Source organism: Clupea harengus, chromosome 10 (assembly GCF_900700415.2).
Source record: "Clupea harengus chromosome 10, Ch_v2.0.2, whole genome shotgun sequence".
NCBI lineage: Eukaryota > Metazoa > Chordata > Actinopteri > Clupeiformes > Clupeidae > Clupea > Clupea harengus.
This window is the reverse complement of record NC_045161.1, coordinates 15,172,152-15,197,151: the sequence shown is the minus strand read 5'-3', so window position 1 is coordinate 15,197,151 and position 25,000 is coordinate 15,172,152. Positions and strand designations below refer to the sequence as shown.

The window sequence follows — 25,000 nt, the reverse complement described above, 5'->3', positions numbered from 1 at the left end:
GAAAGGCTGGACCCTCTGTCACCGGTCGTGCTGCATTATTAAAATATCGCTACCTCTGGGTGGGGACCACACCGCGCAGCTTCTCTGCCATGTTTACCAGGTTTGAATAGAACAGGAGATAAGCCACGCAAAGAAGTAGAAACCGCTTTCAGCCCAACACATTCACACAACCTCCTTACACTCCTTTCAACACACACACACACACACACGCACGCACATACATGCGCGCGCGCACACACACACACACACACACACACACACACACACACATACACACAGACAATGCCAAACCACAACACTATACTTGGTCTTACTTTCTCAATCTCTCTGTCCCTTTCTTTTTCTCTGTCTCGCCTTTTCTATACATCTCTTATTTTCTTTGCCTTGTGCAGTAGCTGTGACTGTCAGGCCAACCCCCAAAATAGTGCCTCCTCCAGGGAAGAGGTTGGTGGAAATAAGAAATCCTCCAGCTAGAGGTTTTCCTGCACTCTCCAATTCTGCTTTGCCCTAAGGCTGAATGTCTATATGTCTGCTCAGCCTATTTGCATCTAATACACCCCTCCACACACACTAACAAGCTCACATACACAGAGACACACATACACACACACACAAAGTTAATAGCTGCCGTCCACCAGCAATTAAAATATTGATTATCTCTCACCTCTGTTAATAAGACTGCGTGAATAAAAGTGAATTATTTTAGGGCACCTGGCCCCTTCCATTCCTTTGGCTTGACAAAGTCCAGAGCTGTATGGAAAACGCATTAATGCTAATGCCCCCAATGTGGTTTATATGCATTTCACGTGTATTTATCACACCGACAATAGCATGTGCAATAATTACTCGTATAGACTTCGCAGCGCTTGCATTGTGTCCGTCTGTGAGTTGTGCTTGTGCCAATAATTGAACTGCCAGAGGGCCGTTGTGGACATACATGTGTGCAATTCAGAGGCCAGCACTTCCGTCAGCGTGTTAAAAGCTTTTTTTGTCCCAGAACGTGCCCTGTCTCAGTTTGATTGCCAATCCTATGAGCAGCAAACAGATAAAGCACCAACAGCCATGACACAGATCTGATCAGAACGCCCTCTCACACACACACACACACACACACACACACACACACACACACACACATGCCTATATAATATACACACACACCACCCACTCGGCGTCTCGGTGGGAATGATTCAGGGCAGTTCCGCGGCCAGATGGTTGGACTGTGTGACAGGCTGTGCAGGTCACCTCATCCTCTAAGATCCAGGCACTGAATCAGTAATCCAAACTGCTTGGAAATGCCAAAAAACTCAACGGGGCTCAACACAAGAGCTTCAGGCAGACTCCAGAAATACCTCTCACACACGGTCTAAATCAGGAACACACACAAAAAAAAACAATCAATGAATACTTCACTGATCCAGTTTCACTGTAACTTACCTTGATTCATGAGGCCATTTTCTGAAGACTGATACAGGTAATAGTAGACTCACAGTGCACAGTGGTCACAGGAGTAGGCCATATAAGGCTGTGGCATGTTCACTGGTGCAGTGATTTAGTTTCTTAGCCTCAGAAACGCTTCACTCTTCCTCTACACTGACGAGGAAGAGAAAAGGTGAGGTTCTCCGGTGGGTTTAAAAGCAGCTTCGGAGTAGAATGCAATGGAGTGTACAATGGAGTGTATTTTCCCATTGATGCATGTGTTGTTGTTTACGCTGTAGTTTACCTCCTTGTTTGTTTGCCTGAGAAGTTTGGAAGATGCGATATGATGTGACACATCAAAGATCACCCAATTTCAATCAAACTGAGCTAAGTGGGGAAATCTTCCCTAAGCTCGCCGAGACTTCCTCTGAGGCTCTGTGCTTATATGCTTATCTTCCCTCTGCCTCTTTTGCCAGTTTTGTGGAGTTTGGAGAGGTGCCACGAGGGATGGAGAGACACAAACAGAGAGAGAAAGAGAAATGAGAGACAGGCAGACAGATAGAGAGACAAAGAGAGAAGTGGAGGAGGAGGAGGAAGAGGAGTGGCATATGGCAACAGGATTTGAGGATTTAACCTGAAATAATTTACAAGTTCACCTGACAAAAGATTAAGCTGGTGGCATAGTTTGTGAGGATTGTCACTGAACATAACACTGATTGTGTGTGTGTGTGAGTCTAACAAAACAACCGAAACACAACAGGGCTTTATTGCTGCATTCAGTGCACTTATATCAAGCTCAATGATAGTTCCAACTGCTCTCAAAAACATCTATTTTGACGAGTAATCCCATCAGTGAGAATCAGGTCATTATCACGTAACAGACATAACTGTCATAACCGTAACAGCAGGTGTTTAGGTGTACCAATTTGAGGTTAAGACCTGCTATCTCTGTTCCCAGAGTGGCTTTAGCAGTATCAACAAAGACGTCCAGATCACTGTTCCCAAACAGATCTGTTCAGACAAGATGCCTGTGGACATTCAGTCAATACTCAGCTCTCTCTGGTGAGCTGGGGAGAGGGTGTCAGACCGTGCGTGTGTGTGTGTGTGTGTGTGTGTGTGTGTGTGTGTGTGTGTGTGTGTGTGTGTCACCAGACGGGCTGGATGATTCTGGATCCCTAGCACCAAGCGCGGAGCCTTCGGTTCCTTCACGACACTGAGCAAAGATAACTGGGAGTCTTTTCCGTTTCACGTCCCACTGCATCTCTCCCTTGTCCGAGGCGCAGCCCCCCTGGACTGATGGATAGTGGGAAGTGGCGCACTGGCAACTTTGATCTGCTACAGATCGAGTCCGCTGCTCTGTAATGGGGGGTAATTGATCAGAAGGCAACCTCCCCCCACACACACACACACACGCTTCCCTCTCGCTCTCTCTGCCACTCCTCTCTCCACCCCAGAGCACACATCTGGGATCCTCACATTCCCAGCATGAACAAACTGAAGAGTGTATTTGAGTAGAAGAGGAGCATATCTATCTGTTCTCTCTTCCATAGAGCACTGTTGCATAGGTCCAGGGCTGCTAAGCGTTGGGCCTCTTCTGGGATACACGATGTGTTTATAGTGCCCAGAGCAGTCTGTTTCAGGTTTCATCATAGGAGGCACTGATGTGGAGGCGTTTAGTAAATCCTTTACAGGGTAGGCTCGAGGGTGATGGGAAGCATGTTTTCAAGGCTTTTCCCAACAAATTCCACCCTGTATTACTCAATCCGAGGAATATGGGATGGGTGGCGCAGGCAGCAGCACTGGGGGGAGGCCAGAGGATTTATGAGGGTTTGGAAAAATAGGCTGGCCCTGTGTCCCCGTATCCTTAGTAATGGGGACTATAAACTCTTCCTTTCTCGCCCTACAACAACAGTGACAACACAGCATCTCTGCGGTCTCTTTTCTCTTTTCTCTTCTTCTTGTTCCCTCTCCCTCTCCCTCTCCCTCTCCCTCTCCCTTGATGCTGCTGATGCTGCGGCGGCGGCCCTTCCCCCGGTCCCTGGGACCTGGCCGCTCTCTCAGAATACCAAGCAGCGCATTCTGGGCGCGGCGGCCACATCCCTCCGTGCAGCTGAGCTGCCCTTTATCTGCGCTGCCCCCTTTTCGCAGCTCCTCTGCACCTTCTTTCGCAGCTCTCTCTCTCTCTCTCTCTCTCTCTCTCTCTCTCTCTCTCTCTCTGCATGTTAGAGCAGACTGCTGACAGCAGCAGGAAGAAGATGGCAGCAAAAGAAGAGAGAACAAGAAAGAGAGAGAGAGAGAGAGAGAGAGAAGGAAGCAATTTTCCAGAAGCTAGCCAGGGTCTCGCCGGCGGTCAGCCAAGTGACCGGCGTAAGGATCGGTGTTCCACCGGCTCGCTGACACATGTTTGTGAAGACTCAGCATCCCCTGTGCCGACACGCTTAATCTGAGGATGCTGTAGGACAACATGGCCGGGTCACAGGCCCCGGGCCGCCCAGTCACACAGAGGTAGCAGTGCAGAAATAGATGTGTGCTCTGGGCTCCGTGGCCGTCGTACACAGGCGAGCCATCATTCAACAAAGCCCTCTCTCGCTTTGTCAGAAAAAAGTTCTATATTTGGATGTTTGGAGCGGTTCTGCTGCAGTTCTGTTTATCTTCTCATCCCCACTCTTGGCAGATGAAGGGGAGAATTTCAGACTTCATAAATCTTTTTTTTGTTTTGTCTTATTTTTTGAGTACATGACGAAGAGCTGGCATCCAAACGAGCCAGGATTGTTGTTAGGCAGCCAACTAGATTTCTGTCTTTCTCAGTGTCTTTCTCAGCATCTCCCTCTCTGTCTCTCTCCCTCTGTCTGGTACCTGCAGGCCTGTCATTTGCTCAGTGTGGGCCGCCGTGCCACTCCAGCAGCTCCGGCAGGGGAACTCCCCATGTTTACTCTCCCTCAGATGAGTCCTCCATCATGGAGGCGCTGGAGCCCAGCGACACCCCTGTGCCCCCCCGCCCCCCTGCCTAGCACCCCCTTCTCTCCTCCTCACTGGTCCGGAGCCTCACCCCCCACCATGGAGACAGGCTAATTAACACTCCATCCATCAGCTAGCTCCGTGCGAGCACGTTCACATGGAGAGCGGCTGAGAGAAATGGCTGGGAGATGTGGAGCATGGAAGGAGAGAGGAAGATTACTCTTTGAAAAACACTGCACAGCCACAGAGAAGCTTCTTACACACACACACACGCACACACACACACACACACAGTGTAGGCTTTGGAGATTATTGCACACACCTTTGATTGTTGTTTTTTTTGTCTCTGGAGGAGAAGATAGAACTGCAATTTGGAAATGCCCATCCTTTCTGTCTGAGGAGGAAATGAAACTCTTCACCTCAGCATTATGAGGCCTGAAGAAGAAGGAAAGCTTCAGACTTGAGTTATCTGGTCGGTGACCAGCCAGTCCATTTGCAGATGTCTTCCCCACTGCCTATCTGCCTGTGCAGCTAGCTGTTGATTCTCATGTGTGTCTTTCATTCTCACTTTCTCTCATTGTCCTCTCTTTCTTTATTTCTCTCTTTCTCCATCTGTTCTGTCACTTAGTCACACCCATGCAGACACAGTAACAGAGGGAGCTGTGTACTCTGGGCCAGCAGATGTGCTAAATGCCCCCCCCCCACCCCTGAAAGATTCCTTTGTAAGAGGCAGAATTGGTACGGTAGCGGGTCGGTAAATGGCTGACTGTAACGAGAATGAAAATGGTTTATTACATCTCCCCATGAAGCCAGAGTCTAAATATCAGTGTTAAAAGAACATTTAGAAAGGCAATCTCCTCCTCCACCCCCCATGTTTTATCTTCTTCATTGGTAATCATGGATGCAGCTGAGTGCTCTAGCATCTCAAAGGGGAAGCTGTGGCTTATGTTGTCTGAGGACCGCAAGCATGCAGCTTTTCTTGTCAGTGTTTGTATGTGTGTGTGTGTGTGTGTGTGTGTGTGTGTGTGTGTGTGTGTGTGTGTGTGTGTGTGGTGTGTGTGTGTGTGTGTGTGTGTGTGTGTGTGTGTGTGTGTGTGTGTGTGTGTGTGTGTGTGTGTGTGTGTGTGTGTTGTGATGTGATGTGAGAGTTTTGGTCGATTTTCCCCCCTCTGGCCAGTGTCTTAAGATGAATGGCTATAATAATAATAGGCTGGTTCTGTGAAGATGCCTCCCCAAGGGAGAATACAGAAAGATTGGCCTTTTAGTCTTACAAAGGCGGCGTTGATCTGCTGAATGCATTATTCGATCAGAATGTCCTCTCCTCTGCGCCCCCAGACTACATTGCCACAAGAACACCTCCTTCCAGACTAGGGTTAGGTGAGTCATTAAGCCTGAAATTTGACTTGAGGACGGGGTCTCAAAAGGCTTTTTAAAGGATTATTCTATTCTATGTAATGACATGCAAAGCTCTTAAGACCTGTGTGCTAAAATGTTCTGTGTGCATTTGTTCTGTTAAAACTTACAGTAGGTGTTTTAAGGCAAAGTAATTATTTTGTTATCTTGCTGAAGAAATTGTCAAAGTCACAAAGTCTGTGTTGCGACAGATAAAAACAGAATAAAACCTAATAGTGCCTTCACAGTTTTACAAGGAGTTATGGTTACTCTGTTACCAAGAAAAATTCAGGGGCTTGAAAAAAAGATATTTTCTTAGCAGGTCTGAGGTCAGTTGCTGGAAGATTCGCCACAACCAAATGAAAATCTAGGGCTGGATTCACTTCAGATGTTCAGACTGATCCACAGGCTGCGATTCCCCAACACCAAACACCACAAATCAATCCCTAATCTAGTCCAATCCAGTTCCTAATCCAGGTGCCCCTTACTTTTCCCCATTCCTCAGTGAGATCCACAGCGCTGTGAGTGCATCAGTTGACACCCACCCCTACCCTCATTTCCCGTCATCGCTTCCCCCCTGCCGGAGGTGCATGCTAGGGCCTGGTCCTCTTCATCTCTGGCCTCCCCCTGCTCCAGTCATTAGACAGATGGAAGCCACTAATGCAGACACATGACACCAGCGCCTCTGCAGTCTGCCAATATTGACGGGCCCCTGACACCAATTACCAGCGGGTAATTACCCAATAGAGTTGTTGCGCCGGGCGGCGTCCGCTGTCCCCAACATGCCACCGTAACGCGGCCATCACGCCTCACATTCCAGACTCTGTCACTGATGAGATGCTACTAAACTCATCAAATAGGAATAATTTACCTCCGAATAGATGCCTCACGAATGTTATGTGCGGCTGTTATTGTGTCTGTAATGGAACTACTTCCATTGATCAAAGGTTTATCGTCATAGCACCAAGTGACTGCTGTTATAACAGAGTATCAGCATGTTTATTACCATTTAGTGGGAGCACTAAAATTGGCAGCTATAGAGAAACACAAATCTGTGTGTATCATGATCCAACACCTGTTCTCAACATGGGGGAATCATGAGTTGTTCTATGAGCCAATGCAGTAAAGGGGATTTGAAATTCAAAATCCAGATCAGCAAGATTTAGTCGCTTGAATGTGACATGAGGTTGCTATAACTCAGACAGAGCGGGGTGGGAAGAGTTGGGTTTGTGTGTGTGTGTGTGTGTGCAAGTGCGTGTGTGTGTGTGTGTGTGTGCAAGTGTGTGTGTGTGTGTGTGGGGGGGGGGAGTTGTACTTGGGTGCAGAGATGGTAAGATGGACCCATATATGTTCTGCCAGTTAAAAACAGAGGATTTGTACTAAAAGAAAGAGAGGATGAACAGCACTCCTCTCCCCCCCCCCCTCTCTCTCACTCACTCTCTCTGTCTCTCAGGGGTAGGGGGAGGTTTGTGCCTTGGCAGCACAGTCTTCAGAAACCATCTCATGTAATGACTGTCCTGTCCAGTGCTTGTCCTGTAATTTCATTCACGTCAGGATGCTGTCAGGAGATGGCTTTGTGGTTTCTCTGAAAGGACTGCATAAAGGATAAGGTATTCTGGCACTGGGAAAGAAAGAAACAAAGGGAGGGAGGGAAAAATGACTGTTTGCAGACAGAGATGGTGGCAGGTCCTTACACATACACACATATACACACACACGGGTGGTTTTAGTGAATTGGAGGCCCAAGGCAAAGACCAATTTCAGGCCTCTCTGCATTTTGCTTATCACAATTATAACTAGTGAACAAAAACTACTTGGAGGCCGTTCTTTTCAGTCAACAAAGTCACAGAACTAAAGGGCAGACACAAATGAGAATTCTAAATGTTCTAACTGAAGAACTTCAAATGACCTTCAGTCAGGTTTCCACTTTTTTCATTGTTATCTCGTAGTTTTCCTTTGTATACCTTCTTGGGGCCGTGTCTGTATTTTTTGGGAACTCAATATTCCTTATTTGTTTGGGGCCTTTTTCACAATTTCAATTTATCTGGCCACAACGCGGGGTGTTCGCTAATGATCTGCTGCTCTCGCTAGCGCTGCTCCGGTCGCTCTGTAACGGTGGTGGTATAATGGCTGCTGCTGGATGCTGAGCTGGAGCGTTCTGAGCAGGTGTCTGGTTTTCGGTGGACTTCTGCTGTCTGTCTGTCTGTGTCGCCTCTGACACTTCCCTCACACACTGTAGCTGCTTCACTGCGACCAGCCGGAGCGCTAATACTAGATGTTGTAGTGTGTAGTATAGTGTAGTGTGTACTTGTAGCGTTGTGTGTACAACACAGGTGGAGGTAGCAGCTGTTGCTAAAGTTAGCTTGCTCAGCTTCTTCAACTAACGTTGCACCTGTTATAACATTAGCTACTTGCTCCGCCGTGTAGACTCTTTCTGTTTTATTAGGATTTCATCAGTTTAAGCAAACTTTCCTTAAACTGGGCATCTTCCTTCCTCATCTTGCTTTACTGAAATCCACTTTGAAAATGATTCATGGCTTCACAAAAATTGTGACTGTCTCTGATGGTAGGCTTACTTGAATTGCTACAAGGTTGCGTCAAGGTTGAATAGTCCATGTAATGAAAAATGTGAGTGATAATAAATATATTGGATAGGACTGCATTTCCATGTAAATGTTAAAGATCATCATTCGTTTGGAAGAAAGGAAAAATTTATTATAAATAAAAAAAAGGAAACACAAATTCACGATACCCTTAGCAGATGAGGCCCCAAGCAATTTCCCACTTATGCTTTATGGTAAAAACTATGTGTACACACACACACACACACATACACCGACTTCCTGTGTGTACTGGACTGGACTGGATGTTAATTGCCAATGTGATGGTTGGCCCAAAACTCTTGAATTTTTCTCAAGATAAGTAGATCAATAAACATGTCTTGCTCTGAGGGGGCCCCTCACCTCATAGTCCCTTCTCAGATGAACACCCCTGAAAAATGAAACGACTCCGTTTGATTTAATCAGCCTGAGAAAAACAGCAAGAACCTGTTTACCCTGATGGCTCCTATCACCTCACCTCCCCCGCCCACAGTAAAACTCACACTCATTGTAAGACTTTCATTTTACCGTTAACATCATGCACATGTGAGACTCACTTGAAGCTATTAAAGGCCTACCACATAACCTGTAGCCGAATAGAAACACAACAGAAACATGTCATGACACATTCCAGTCAACGAGATCTTATAGATTTTACTGGATGAAGACACTAAGGCTCTTACCCAGCATTCTATTATGAGTCAGTGCTTTGCTGGGGCTGCTATAGATAAATACTTGTCACGATATAAATCAAGCGAGAGCCCCAATACTGCTGCCTGGTGAGTCAGTGCTTTTTACTCTGCCGTGGTCCTGATTGATGTGTGCACAGGAGTATTCCATGGGGTATATGTCCCGCTGGTGGCATCACGCCCCCGTCTGATCTCATTGGTTGATCTCTAAAGGGAGAGACACCGCCTCCATTACCTCCAGATTCCTGGCAGCAGAGCGTTCGAGGCCGGCCTCACGTGAGATGGGATCTGATTTAAAGGCAGAGGCGTTTAGGCTGGCCTCGTCGGGCCTCTGCTGGATTCAAACGGCAGACATATGACTCGTGTCTTCCCTTTCAAAGCAATCACCCCCCCACTGGAGGAAGAAATATAGTTCAAAGGCTGTTGTCACTGCTTGGTGATGTGTGTTTGGGTGAATGTTTTTGTGAGTGTGCACATGCGTGCACATTTGTGTATGTGTGTGTGTGTGTGCACGTGTGTGTAAATTTGCTCTCTCCATTTGGTTCCAGGTCCACATTTATTCATGTGTGTGTATGTCTTCCTGACGAGTGTGGAGGGAGAGTTAGATTGCTTGAGCGGAAGAAAACGCCTTTTGAGAGGGCTGCTTTTGCACCAGAGCATGGAGGGTCCTTTGGCACTTTAAGAGCTTTGTTCATCCATTATTTAAGGCTATTGGTAAATGCATGCAACTCAGGTAGGAGTTCATTCCCTTCCTCCTCCTCCATGTCAGATCGACAGTGAGCAGTGGGACACGACACATCACCACCCCGGTTAATCCGTGTGCTATCTGCGACCGCTGGCGAAGTGTGATGGAAAATGTTTATTTATGAACATGTGCGAGCAGGGAGAGCCGGGGTGTGCACGGCCAGTGGGAGTGGAGTTTGGCAGATTGTTAGATTAAGTGAACTCAGCTATGAAGTTGCTCTGTCGGAAACTGTTTGTGTGTGTGTGAGAGTGTGTGTTTGTGTGTTTGTGTGTGTGTGTGTGTGTGTGTGTGTGTGTGTGTGTGTGTGTGTGTGTGTGTGTGTGTGTGTGTGTGTGTGTGTGTGTGTGTGCGCGCGCGCGGGCATGCGTGTGAGAATCACGATGCAATTGCATGTGATCTATCCAGCCGGAAGAGGAAAGTGGCAGATTGGTAGAAAATCGTATTTGAGAGGCTGCAGCAGGTGTTTGCTGTAGAAAAATATGCTACTTTTAGCTGGGTCTTTCTTAACTTCACATTCACACCCTGCTGGATTACAGCTGACAACACACCCTTCTGGAAGGTTCTAGTATACACTACCACCAGTATTTCCATTTCTCATAACATGCAACAGATACTCTACATGCATGCCTCTCTGTGCATTGTAAGTGCAGACTGTTAGTCAGGGGACTCTTTCACAGCAAGACCATAAATAATATTGACTTAATAGGAGCACATTGTCATGTCTGATTTCCCACTGTGTTTAATTAAGAGCATTGGTAGTTGACTGAGCATATTCCCGTTCCCCTGCAAACATAAATTATAAATGTGTGTGTGTGTGTGTGTGTGTGTGTGTGTGTGTGTGTGTCTGTGCATACATCCCCGTGTCCCCAGAGCACCCTGTGACAAGACGAGAAGAAGAGGAGCCGTTTGTCACACATAATCGTTTTTAATTGATTTCATGTTATTCCATGTTATTCAGTGTGTGTGTGTGTGTGTGTGAGAGAGAGTACACCACACACACACACACACTCCTCCTCCTTCTGTTTTTTGGGGTATTTTTTATTTTATTTGATTATCTGCCGGGAAGCGGATTACTTCTCCCCCTGCCTGTGGCCAGCTCAGTGTCATCCTGACACTGGAGATGAATAGAAGGGAAGAGGGAGGATGCTTTCCTGGAAGAGGGATGGAGAGTAACGAGGAGGTGAGAAGGTTCAATGGAGATGCTCTGGGTCGTCTCCTAGTGGGTTTGATGATGGAGTAGTAGTGCTGGCAGTGTGGTTCTGTGCAAGAGCGACCTGGTATGAACCCGCCCCACATCCTTAGGAATCAGAATCAGAATCAGAATCAGAATCAGAAAGGTTTTTACTGCCAAGTAGGTTTTCACCTACGAGGAATTCTTTGTGGTACAATGGTGCAAACAATAAACATACACAATAAACAATAAACAATACACATATTAGGTTACAGCAGGAGTGTGCAAAAAAGGGATTAGAGTCCCTGTTGGGGGGCGGGGGTCCCGGGCCTTGTTGATGAGGCCAACCGCAGACGGGAAGAAGCTGCTCAGGTGGCGTGAGGTTTTGGTCCTGATGGACCGCAGCCTTCTGCCGGAGGGGAGTGGCACAAGGAGTTTGTGTCCAGGGTGGGAGGGATCAGCCATAATCTTCCCTGCACGCCTCAGGGTCCTGGATGCATACAAATCCTGGAGAGATGGCAAATTGCAGCCAATCACCTTCTCCGCAGAACGAATGACACGCTGCAGTCTGCTTTTGTCTTTGGCAGTGGCAGCAGCGTACCAGATGGTGATGGAGGAGGTGAGGATGGACTCAATGATGGAGGTGTAAAAGTTCACCATCATTGCCTTTGGCAGGTTGAATTTCTTCAGCTGCCGCAGGAAGTACATCCTCTGATGTGCCTTTTTGGTGAGGGAGATGATGTTTAGCTCCCACTTGAGGTCCTGGGAGATGATGGTGCCCAGGAAGCGGATGGACTCCACACTGTCAACTGGGGCGTCACTCAGGGTGATGGGGTTGGGAGGGGCTGGGTTCTTCCTGAAATCGACAACCATCTCCACTGTTTTCAGTGCGTTGAGCTCCAGATTGTTCTGTCCACACCAGGTCACCAGATGGTCAATCTCCCACCTGTAGGCAGACTCATCACCACCAGAGATGAGCCCAATGAGGGTGGTGTCGTCCGCGAACTTGAGGAGCTTGACGGACTGGTGACTGGAGGTGCAGCTGTTGGTGTACAGGGAGAAGAGAAGAGGGGAAAGAACGCAGCCTTGAGGGGAACCGGTGCTGATGGTCCGGGGGTCAGAGACATGTTTTCCCAGCCGCACGTGCTGCCTCCGGTCAGACAGGAAGTCTGTGATCCACCTGCAGATGGAGTCAGGCACACTCAGCCGGAGAAGCTTGTCCTGTAGCAGAGCCGGGATGATAGTATTGAAGGCAGAGCTGAAGTCCACAAACAGGATCCTGGTATAGGTTCCTGAGGTGTCCAGGAACGTGTGTGAAAGGATTCTTTAGGCTGGATGGTCCTTCTTTAGGTTTGCTAGTCGTGCGGAATTAAATCTTTCAGAGGCAGAAAGAAATACTGCAGTGTGTAAAACACTTCAGTGTGTGCATGTGTTTTTGACATACTGATTCCTCTAAACTCAGATGCCTTCTGCTCTGTCTCAGCATGCTGGTTTCTACTGCCATTCATTCTATAGGCTCAGTCTCCGCAACAGAAGAGGAGAGAGAAACGTGCACAGACTCTCTTGCCTGGAGCGGAGGACAACAGTGAACACCTGTGTTTTGACTCTCCTTCTGAATGCATTGGGCTGCAGGGCAAGAGCAGGGGCGGGGGGTGGGGGATTGGGTGAAGCCGCCACTCATACTCCCGATTGCTGAGAGTTAATTAGGCAAAATGCAGTTGCATCCAGAGCCCCAGAGAGATGGAAAAGAGAGATAGAAAGAGAGAGAGAGAATACATATTTTCTATTCCGTGTTCCTTTGTTGCCTTGTCTCCCTTCCCCTGAAATGTGTGAAGCCGTCTCGTCATGGATGTCTGTCTGCTGTCATGGATGTCTGCTTCATAAATACAGTCAGATGCTAAAGTCCCCCATGTCTCTTGACACCGCTCTCCATGGAGAGGGCTCCCGGGATGCTCTCGCTTGTGTGCCGGGAAAGCGAGACGGGGCTTCAGATACATCACGCTCTCCAGGGGAGGAGAGGGGGGGGGGGGGGGGGCGGATGGCAAGAACATCACAACATCAACCGCAGTCAGCTTTGCATTCATTGGGCTTGTTTTTTTATTTTGTCACATGTCAGGCAGACAATGTAGGTACAAATCCTTTAATTACAGATTCATCCCTCATAAACCGTGGGGACGGTCTATTGTAAATAATGCATCAGGCTCCAGTAAGCGGCGTTTGGTCACGCTCCGAGTCTGAATGAGCCTGAAGTGGCAGAGATCCCTTTCAGCCTGGAGCGGCCCTCTTTGTTGCCTTTTTTCTTGCTCCTGGTGGATTTCCTCACTCGATTAATTAGGCCTGGAATTCACACAGTGGCTAATTCTTCCTCAGCCCATCTGGCAGGTGACATTTTCCACACACAGACCCCCTCAGCTCTCGGTGCACTAAGACAGACTCCTGCTGCTATTGCCATCTCTCTCTCTCTCTCTCTCTCTTTCTCTCTCTCTCTCTCTCTCTGGGGGGGAGGACCACCACGCCAAGCCCCTGTGAAGCCCTGCCTGGTGCCCGCGTGTGCCATGTGCCGTCTCCTCTGCTAAGAGCCCATCATGATGTACGGTGCACACTGTACCTCATCATTCATTAATTCTCTCTCTCTTTCTCCTCCTTTCCTGTTCTCCCTCTTTCCCTCTCTCCCTCTCTCTGTCTCTCTCTGTCTTTCTCTCTCTCTCTCCTTCTCTCTCTCTCTCTCTCCTCCTTTCCTGCTCTCCCTCTCTCTCTCTCCTCTCTCTCTCTCAGCTTGATAAATGTTTGATGCAGAGTGTTTCTTTCCGGTGTGGCAGTGCTCACGTCCCCATGACGTGCTCAGGCCAGGCCTCAGCAGCCTCCTCCCACCTCCTTGTGCTGTCGTTTATTTTTATCCCTCGCTTCTCAAACAGGAACCTGGCCCTGGGCATGTAGCGCTGCCGTGATCGGCCCTGACCACCGAAGTCAGTGTGGGCATCGCGTGATGGCCTGTCCCAGGGGAGAGAGTAGCTCTGGTGGGTTATGTTTTGGCACTCAAAACCCTAAGGAGCTGATAAAAAGAGTCTGTGTGTGTGTGTCTGTTTTGGGATGTGACAAAAAAAAAAGCCCTTCAGAGAGGAGGTGCATCTGTCATCGACAGCTGAGATGCCAGCACCCAAGTCTCTGACGAGGGAAAAATACAGCACTCCCTTTCCCCTGCAGAAACGAACTCCACAAGTCGTGCAGCCAATGCTAATGCTGAAGTAAGGAGATGGCCACGTGCTTTAAGTGCTTTAGGCCCCGAAACATTTCAGATTGAGACACGGCTGACTAATGGAGAGGCCTGCTGAATGGTGTGGCATAACTACTCTATGCTTCTGCTCACAGATATTAAAGTGCTCTATTTGTCTCCTCATCCAGCCCTTGGATTTATAGGCGTGCTGACTGCAGCAGAGTCCAGTCCACCTCTCTCCCCAGCCCCCTCCCATGTCCGCTCACACCAAGAGTAATGGCTCCAGCGGACATATTTGCTTTGGAGCTCTTAAACGCAGAACATCAGGATTGCTGCACCCAACGGCCCCTCCTCCACTAAATCACCCCTCTCCACCCAAATTCAGGCCTCAGATGGGACCAGGTTCCCCCACCACCACACACCACTAACTGAGGGAGAGAGAGAGAGAGATAGAGAGAGAGAGAGATGAAAAGACCAAGGAAAGGGTGGTGATTCAGAGAGAAAGAGAGAATAAAAAAAAGGAAGGGAAATCAGTAGGGCTCATGATGGAAGTCTATCAGGGGAGAGATTTAATTACCAACCCAGGCTGTCTGTCTGACTGACTGACAGCTCCCTGTCATCTTCTCCAGCCTGACTCTTCTGAGTGGATGAGAGGGGGGACCTGTCGCGGGGTACCTGTCGGATCACCAGCACCAAGGGAGATGAAGTCATTTGGAAGTTCAATCACTCGGAAGAACAGATCAGAGGGGCTGAAATGGATGGCATAAAGTCAGGAAAATTGAGGAAATGGAGAGAGAGGAGAGGAAGACGGAAAGAGGGAGAGGTTATACAGAAAGAGAGAGAGAGGGCTGGAGCTGCTCCGTTTTCGTATGAATCTTTAATGAGCTGAATAATCCACTATAAATCCTTAATGGCTCAGAGGCATTGTTGCAGTGTTTTGGGGGGAATTTCTTCGGTGGCTCTGAGAGGCCAATCGTCTGTGTGTGTGCTGGTTTGTTACGTCCCTGCTGCAGGCTGCTGCCCACCACCCATCAGGGTTTATGTGGGCTCGACTGGTAAGAAACTGGCAAATTACCCTGAACTAATGACCTTTCCCTTCATGGTCACCAAAACACCTCCCAATTAGAACCAGAAAGATAGGGCTTTAGTGGAGGCAGTTATCAGCGGTCTACTTCTGGAGTGTGCTGCAGTGTTCCATTCCATTCCATTAAAGAGAACCTTGTACAAATGTCTAACATCACAGCCTCATATCAAGTTGAATGACTCGGTTCGCTGGATGCTGGTTTGTAGGATGGGTATGGTTTTGGAACTGCTCCCTAGAGATTTCCGGGATTCAGTTGAGTTGAATTTTGATACATGGCACCACGTCAGGCAAAACGAAGCAACTGTTTTTCTGGCTCTTACCATGAATTCATGAATCGAAGATCCGTACATTTCACAGTGCTACACCTTCAAACGCATTTCTTTTCACCATCTAGTTCCCACCACTGCCAGGTCCTGTCTTCACACCAGCCCTCGCGTTTTCACCATCACACTGCTTTCCTCTGCTAGCTGAACACCCTCACCTGGCTTAGCATATTACATGTCACCTGCTCACACTGTTGTTGCGCCAGGCGCTCACTGCCCTTTCCAGCAGAGGCACAGTTGGCACTGCCTTGGGATCAGGTGCGGACTGGCTGGCCCCCCTGGCGGGCTCCAGAAGGTAAGAGGCCGCCGGAGCCGGCTAGGGCACCCCACACAGATGCTCCCCCTAAATCCACCACCCGCACCCCACCCTACCACCACCCCTCACTTCCCTTTAATTAGCCCTCATGACAATAACCCCTGCTGCAGCATCTTTGAACAGCCATGGCTGGCTGGCTGGCGAAGCCCCCTTTAATTAATGCAGACCTTATTAAATGAGCGAGCCATCCAACTCCATAGGAGTAACACCTCATCCTCTCTGCTCCTCATGCTCCCCCCCCACTCTTCCTCCACCCCTCATCACTGGCTCTCTGGCCTATTAAGCTGTCTCTGTTATTACCATATAATTGATTGGTTTTCAGTGACCCAGAGCTGGGGCACTGGTAGGGTTGGTGTGCGTGCGGTGTGTAGTGTCTGCTGGTTGCGGCCCAGGCTCCGAGAGGGTAATAGTGTGGTGTTGGGTTGTGAGAAGGCCCCTCCCTCCTCAGCTTCTACTCCCCCCACCCCCACCCATTCCCCCCCGCCCTTGTGGTCCTCCTCAAGGTCCCGGCTGTAATTGCGACTGCTCAGTGTCCGCGAGCGCCAGGCAGGTAGGGACTTGCAGGTCAGGACCTTGTGCTCTGTTTGTTTGTTTTTTCCTTGTTGATTTTTTAGTTTTTTTGTTTTCATTCTCGCAATGGAATGGGACTCTGAAAGGCCCAAGGATGAATTACGCCTCTGCAGGTTTCCTGGCAGAGGTGAGGTCATGAGGGAACACATGAACATACATTTTAAACAAACACACACACAACCACACAGATTGCAAACACAGTACTCACCAAAAAAACACACCCAATGCGTGCGCACACACAGACCAACACACCAACACACAAACACACACACACACATACAAACAAGAAAATATATGTCCTCAAAGGGCCATATGTCAGCGCAATTACCACACTCGGGATTGGGGCTAATGCCACAGAGAAACAATGAACAGTCGATTAACTGGTTTTTATTGCCTTTGTGGAAGTGACGAGTTATCATGAGAGATCACTAATAAGCCTCACCTTGAACACCAGCAAATCACAGCCAACACAAGCAGCCCTATTGCCACCGCAGCCGGCCTTAATTAAGGGAGCAGTGAGCAAGGCTCATCTGCATATGTAGATTATCCCCGCGCCCGTGAGGAGGAGGCTGGCGGAGAGCATGGAGGAGTGTAGAGATGGCTGAGGGAGAGAGGGAGAGATAGGGAGATAACGTGTGGGCATCAGGTTGGTGAAGAACAGAGGTTGCAGTTTTCCAATCACGATTCATAATAATTAGCAGTAGGGAAAAACACTGGTGAATCTTTCTTTCTTCCCCCCAGATATATTCTCTCACTGCCACAACAGCCACTCAACATTCCTCCCACTCACCCCCAGTTTTCTGTTTGTGAAAAAATGTGAATGGTTGTAGGTATGACAGAGATATGACGTCATATCTCTGAGGTGAAGCTTTTGTGCTGAATTTCACGGCAAAGGTTTGGAAACGTGTTGGACAGGGTTTGGCAATCCTGTCATGATCAATACACTTGCTGTGGTCTGGTCCTGCTGGAGGACTGTGAGATATAGCACTGTTTTATTTCATAAGGTTGGGCCTGTGTGCTTACTGTGTGTGTGTGTGTGTGTGTGTGTGTGTGTGTGTGTGTGTGTGTGTGTGTGTAAGTGTGTGTGTGTGTGTGTGTGTGTGTATGTGGGCCAGTGTCTTGGAAGTGCCACAGGGACAGGGACGCTTTTATGCTTCACATCAGAGGGAGGACCGGCCACCTCTCCACATTAATTAGACTTTAATGGCAATCAATACGAGCCAGGTCCTGAAGAAAAAGCAATATTGATCCGTGCAAAATGTCAAGATGAAACAGTTTTGCTCAGGGAGCCCACAGGAGTGTGTTGGTGTGTGTATCTGTTTGTGTGTGTGCGTGTTGTGGGGGGGCTGAGATTAGGGCGCACTGATGAGGAGGCAGTCATTTAGCTTTACACACACACAAGAGTACACACACACACACACACGCAGACACATATACACACGCACACACATATACACACGATGCTAACCATATTTGTCAGTACTCAAACTAAGATATGCCACGGTGCACCTCTGTGTGATTGTTTCCCATTGCTAGCCTGAGGTGCCTGAACCTCGGTTTCCTGTGTGAAGAGCCCATTTTTTTCCCTCAGATGCTAATTATGATCACTTCATGAGGAGAGACAGATAAGGGCTTTAATTAAGCCTGAGAGGTGATTCTCATTTTCCCACGAGAGAGCTACCTGCATAAAATGTGAGAGCTATTAAAAGTTTGTGTGCAGTCTGCTGCTGTCGTGATAATTGATTTGACCCCAGATTGACGGTCATAATAATCTCCTCTCTTTGAAAGAGTCGGATGGCAGGTCATGTTTTTGTCAGTGATGAGATAAAGAAATAAAGTTTGTTGACTGAAATGTAATATGCATGAAATGAGCAATGATCGGTTGGCTTTTTTAAAATAAATATATCAGGCCTGCCATGTATGTTAAGACAGAAACCAAATGTCAAAGTATAAACCGAAGTGATTCCTAGCGTTGAAAAGATGAAGTTAACAGTTAGAACATATGCAAAGTGGTAAGGTGTAGAATGATTTCTCTGTAATCAGTTAAAGTGCTAAATCACTGTCCACATCAATGATTCCATAGAGCAGCTTAAAACAAAACACAATGATTAAACCCCCTCTGTGTTTCGATCAAACATCGGCCCTTTTTTAAATTCCTTGTTGGATCCTTTTGAAGAACAGCAGTGTCTCATCTTTTAATAGGTTGGCTTTCATAAGCTTGACTGGATGGACTCCCTTTGACACCTCTAGAGCTGCCTGGAATATGTCGAGATGTAGAGGTCATTCTCAGAGCACCTCAGTGGTGGTCAGCATAGAAGGGGTTTTGTATTTGCGGTGGTATGGTTTCAGCCATTTCCTAAAAGAAGATATGTCCAGATTGAGGTCTAGAATGTGTGGATTAAAGACTCGACATTTAAAACCGCAAACGGTATGTAGAACGGTCTGTTTGCATTTTTATAGAGATAAGTAGTAAACATCCAGTTGTAGGACTACTAACAAAGTAAGTTAAATGTTACATTTTCTGTTCTAGTTCCGTGGGTGCCTCTTTAGTTTCAGTAACTGCATGGGTATGCTGTGAGTGTTGTATAAATATGTTTACACGCAGTACAACTGTGTCAAAGAGCGTCTTCATGTACCATTATGTAAATGCAAAAAATCTCTGTCATTTCAGTGGAACGCTGATCAGCTCTTAACTTTCATAGTGATCTAGCCTGCCTTTCTCTTGATATGTTTGTGCCAGCACCGCAAGCAGACGTGCGCCTGTGTCATGAAAGATGGATGGATCATTTAGAACCTTCAGAGGAACATTGTAATTAGGTTTAGAAATTCCGCTTCCGCAGATGCTAACTGTGTGTTCCAGCACATTGGGAATTCAATCAGTGCACTAGGATAATCAAGTGCCTGTGAATATTAAGACCCCTCTCTCCCTCTCTCCCCCTCTCTCTCTCTCTCACAGGCACAGGTTAGGTGGGATAACTCTTGTTTTAGTCTTGCACTGTAATCAAGTGTCTTCCTGGCTAATTGTTTTCAGTTTTCCTCCGAATGAGATGGTTTCATGCAAATGTGGGTGTGTGTATGTGTGGTTGTGCATGTGTGTGTGTGTGTGTGTGTGTGTGTGTGTGTGCGTGCGTGCGTGTGTGTGTGTGTGTGTGTGTGTGTGTGTGTGTGTGTGTGTGTGTGTGTGTGTGTGTGTGTGTGTGTGTGTGTGTGTGTGTGTGTGTGTGTGTGCGCGTGTGTGTTGTACTATCTGTCCTCAAGGCAATATGTTAGAGTCAGTAGGGCCTCCTCTCTTGTCTGTGATTATCAGCCTGAGCACAGATGGGAGTGGAGCAGGCCTGTAGGCTGTGGTCATCACAGTCTACCCGGACACTCATTCTCTGTGTGCTCCTGCTTTTCCATCGTCCCTGACCCCATCCTGCAGGTTCCAGTATGGCAATGGCTGAGGTAGATGGAACATTTTAGAATGAATAAATTGTTATTCTTTTGCTTTTTCTCTCTCTCTCTCTTTTACTTTCTTTCTCTCTCTTTCTTTCTCTGCCAGGTGCATTGCCATTTGTCACCCACGTTAGGGACATTGATTTTTAGCCGCTCAGCCTCCCTGCTCCTTTCAGGAAATTGGTTTCCTCCGATCTAGGTCATTCCCCTGGATGTCATCAGACTGGAGTTTTTTGAGAGGTGGTGCGATGGCAGGTCTGTTTGTGTTCCCGCACAGTAATTGGATGTTGGTCTGAGACTTTCCCTGCACACAAATGTACAAACACACACACACACACAGACGTCGTACTCGTGCACCGTGCGCACAGCAAATGGGATGCAAACCACGGGGGTGTTCTCCCCTCTGGTGTGATTACTACAGCACAGTTCCCTCAGTTCGCTCCCTCCTTCTCTTTCAATGACATGAGCCGTTCCAGTGATGTGTGGAGTTGGGTCTTGGGGACTACACTCCTCCACTGCCATCAGACAACTTCAGCTCTGGAGCCGTGTATCTGTGGGAACACAAATATAATGACATCTGGCTTTCAGGGACTGCAAGGAGGAAGAGAGGGACAGAAAGAGAGAGCAGACAAGGTGTGAGAGCATTGCAAATGGCTGCCGTCAGTTGGGTTAGCAGTGTACAGGGATAGCCTGAGTGCCGCTCAGAGCTTTAGGCCTCTTAGTCAAGTCCATAGTCTGTACCAACTTAATGGTCTCCACCAGAACCGCAAGAAGCCCCTCATTGGTGATAAGCAGATAGACTCAAAGCTCTTTTGGGCTAATGGCACTTTAATTGTGTTTTAGCACCTTTTATTCTTCAAAAAGCCACAGCCTAAAATAGACAGTTGTAGTGTGAATAATGAGCCCCTTAAATCAGGAATTGCAGTAGAACACTGGTGCTGGTAAGAGACATGTGGGATTTTCCATGTGGCTGTCACCATGGTTACTTACCTTTGAGAGTTTTCTGGTATTTTCTGTCGGGCTTATCCTAGAACAGTTTTCATCTCCTCACTGTGTTGTTGCGGTTTGTTTTATGCTGAGAGAGAGCATGTAGGAAGATAAATTAAGCAGTGAAACAGACATTTTTCCTCAACTGTAAAGTACCTTCCCTGTGAGGCTTTGGAGGTCAGAGTGAGTCTGTGAGCTACCACAGGCCACGGAAGAACAAGCAGGATGGATTTTTCTCCACGTGTGTTTATTCATCATTTTAAAGGTGTGACTTAAGGATGTATGACTCTGAAAGCAGATATTGAAATCTGAAAGCAGATATTGCATTTATTACGATATCTCACATTTATTGCATTTTTCATGAACATCCTCATTCAGATCAATTAGATATCTTACTGTTCATCAAAACTGTAAGTTAATTTCTCAAAATCTTCCTCGGGGAACAGTCTGGATTGTTCATGCAGCAGAGCTAGAGCACATCCATGTCCCAACATGAGAAGATATTGATAAATTACTTCATGTTAATTAGCATAATGACTAATTAAGGCTCGTGACGAGATCCTGCCTGGCAGATACGGCAACACAATGAGGCCACAAATGAAGATAATTACTCAGTCTGATAAGGGCTCTTTGCATAAGCGTTCATAATTAATACCACTGGTGGTTTGGCAGAGGAGGTTCAAATGGATGTGAGTGCCTCCATCTCAGCCACCACAACAGCAATCCAGTCAACATTTCTGGATGGACTAATTGAATGGGATAATTTATTGTAATTAGCATTCATTAAAATTAAGTTTTGCTCTCTCTCTCTCTCTCTCTCTCTCTCTATCTCTATCTATCGCTCATCTCTCTGTGAATGATGTAAGAGCAGACTAGCATTGGGGGGGGGGGTTAAGTGAAGTGGGGTACTCTGATAGCCAACAGCAGTAGTCATCAGTCACAAGTCATATACAAAGCGAGGTACCGTAAAGGAGGTCATCTCTGAAATGATGCGTCTAATTTTGATGGAGCTGTTTTCAGTTCGGGGGAGATGGTGGGGTCTGGCGTTGATGAATGTGGGTGTTGCTGCTCAAACAAATGATCAGTGCAGTGTCGAGGACGAGGTGTGTTATTCACTGTATATTGGTCTGCACATTCCCAGTCTGAAAATAAATGCTTCCATTTGAATAGAATTCTGTTGTATGCGTCTGTCTAACAGGAATAATAGCAGCAATAACAATAATGACCATTATAATTGGTTGAATGTTTTCTCAGGAGTATATTACCATTGATTGCATGTTGGGCCTATATCAATAGTATAATGTTAAATGCATCACATAAAAGTCACTATTACATACAGTATACAACATCAAAACCTACATCATAACAATGTGCAACATCAATACCACATCAAAACAATACTGAAGGAGCCCTTAAGTGAAACCATGCTTACATGAGGTGTGGTATTAGATATAGATTAGAAGCAGTCTCTCAGACATAAGCATGTTGGGTTACAGGGTTCCTCTGTTTGAAAGAGTAGACATCCTCAACAAGCTTGTCCCCACTCGTAGCTTCTTATGATTGCTGACATACCAGGACTGGGTACTGATGTATAGTACCTAGCCATACAATGTCCCCATGTCAGTCATATGATAAAGTCTGTTCCTGTGGCGAAGTCATCTTGTTAGAAAACGAGGCATAAAATGGAAGCGAGACAATTTGGAGGAATTCTCCGTCCTGCTCGCGGGGATCCCCGCCACTGCGTGAAATCCCTCCTTTCATGTCCTACCACACCTGACGCAACTCCTCAGGGCAGCTCTTGATCTGCGGAACCCACCTGATGGAGCTAATGAAGAGCATTCTAATTACAGGATGGCTTTAATCATTGGTGGTGGAGGAAGGAGAAAGGGAAAACATGGTGGTCCTGGTTTACCTCAGGAGTGGGACAGAAGGCATGTCATTGAGAGAGCATAAAGTCTGCTGCCTTGACATGTTAGCGGCAGCTGGAAATTAATTTCCTTAAAACTTCTAGATTGATGGATAGGAATTCATCTTGTTTGTTGTTAAAGTAATACAAGTATTTAAGTAGCCTAAATCACATGTTCTCATGTTGATTGAGGGGGGAAGCATGTCAAGGGTGTGGCCAATGGCTGCTCAGAGTGGAGGGCTGAGTCTATTATGTCTATTATGTATTCCCCAGTGTTTTTGTGAGAGGCAGGTTGACTGATGGCTTCTCTGCACTATTTCTTTTTCATGTTTTGTTGACCATGCAGAAAATAGTAGCAAATCAACCAGGTCATCATTCATTAAGATTTATCCACAGAAAGGGCTGCTCTGAGAGATTGGAGTGGTTTCCGGCAGGAATATTATTTTAGGAGCTTATCTGGCCTCCATTTCTCCAGCTCTTCCTTGCACCCCCTCCCCCCTTCCTTCCCAGAACACACACACACACACTTTGCCTCTTTCATCCTACTCTTCACTATCCAGTGTACGGTCATAGCCCGGAGCACAGATGCTTCGTATGTGTCTTGATTTCTTTGAGAGGGTGATTTTCTGACAACTATCTCCTATTAACATCTTCCCCACTCCCATCTGCGCTGATTTAAATTCACAGTTGAGTTCGCTGCAGCCTGAAGGTATGCTCGCTGACACCACTTCCCCTCCCAAGCCGCCAGCGAATCCATCCTGCCAGCTTTTAGCTCAATTTCCCCAATTTCAAACTATGCTTCTGAAATTTCTTCACTTTTTCTTCTTCTTCTTCTTCTTCTTCTTCTTCTTCTTCTTCTTCTTCTTCTTTTTTGTCTTGAAAAGTTCCTTTGCCGGGTTATCTGCCAAAAAATGGTGACCCATCTTATTTCTTTGCACAGACTATAAGAGATGGTAATAGATTGCTCCTCGTTCACCTCTCCTCTGTTCTATCCCTCCACCTTCTTGGACCCTAATTAATACCTACACTGAGGGAAAGTGGAAAGCTCACTCTCTCATCTATAGTTCATCACAGGCTGTGTCTTTGACTCCTCTGCACATCAGCAATTTTTCTTTTGCCTACTACTACTGATTCACTCCATCAATGGGGTGATATTAAATATTGAGCATGCCTAAACTTAGACATCCACAATTCGGTTATGGATCCGCCATGGCTGAAGCCCGTTTAAATAATGATTTCTGGTTGGCTAGCATTCCATGCAGAGACACATGCGAGAGAGGGCAAAATCTGTTTTCTTTTATATTTCGTTTTGAGACATTTACTCTAAGGCTGCTTTTATCTGAGTTGCAGAAATACCTCTCTTCGGTTCTCTTGGGCCAGAGCACAGTTTTTAAATGGATATTATGTATTATGTGTAGACGTAAAAACAGCTGCTGACAAGATCAATGATGTAGGTTTTAAAAAGAGGCAGCATTAAGGTAAGACCATAATTCTCTATTTACTCAAGCCCATGTGAGCCCTATTAATTTAGATCCTTCTCATGGTAGCATCAGGTGGACAAGTGTCTTTGGGTAAATTAGCATTTAAATGACTTCTGGTGGGCAGCTTTTCGTCACAGTTAGCTCACTGTGAAGTCTACCCAACCAATTGAGACTGTGTCTGACTCATATCCCAAGCCTAATGCTTCAATTTGTCTGAATGTGTGTTGTCAGTGTATGTGCGTGTGTGCAGAATGATCAATCCATGCAATATTCATGGTAGCTGCATGTCTAGTGTATTAATAATTAGGCTAGCTACCCTTGTTAACATATACAGTATACAATATACATATAACTCAACAGTAGACCCTATTTACATTGAGTAAGTGTAAAGTAGGCTATAAACTCATCACCAAATAGGTTAGCTACAGGCTACTCTGCTGTAAGAGCACTGCCATACAAGATTTGAACTGTACTTGTTTGTTTAGGTTTGTCATTCAGTTTTTTCACCCTCGACCCTTCGCTGTACTTCCGTGCCCACCCCACGCATTGGGAATCACTGGGGTAGAGTAATGTTAGGTTGAAAGAGAAAATGGCATTCTGGGTTTATTTCAGCTCGCAGCGAGAGACGTCGCAGCGGGGTTTCGGGTCAGGAGTGGTGCAGCTCTGTTGAACATCGGAAATGTTTCATCTGCTGGAAGGAAGCAAAAAAC

At 46.8% G+C, this 25,000-nt stretch overlaps 1 protein-coding gene across 4 annotated transcripts in view; it reads left to right on the top strand.

Moving 5' to 3' along the window:
- rab6ba (RAB6B, member RAS oncogene family a) overlaps positions 1-25,000 on the top strand; it is a 77,228-nt gene that overhangs the window by 8,475 nt on the left and 43,753 nt on the right. The gene's annotated exons all lie outside the window — the stretch shown is intronic.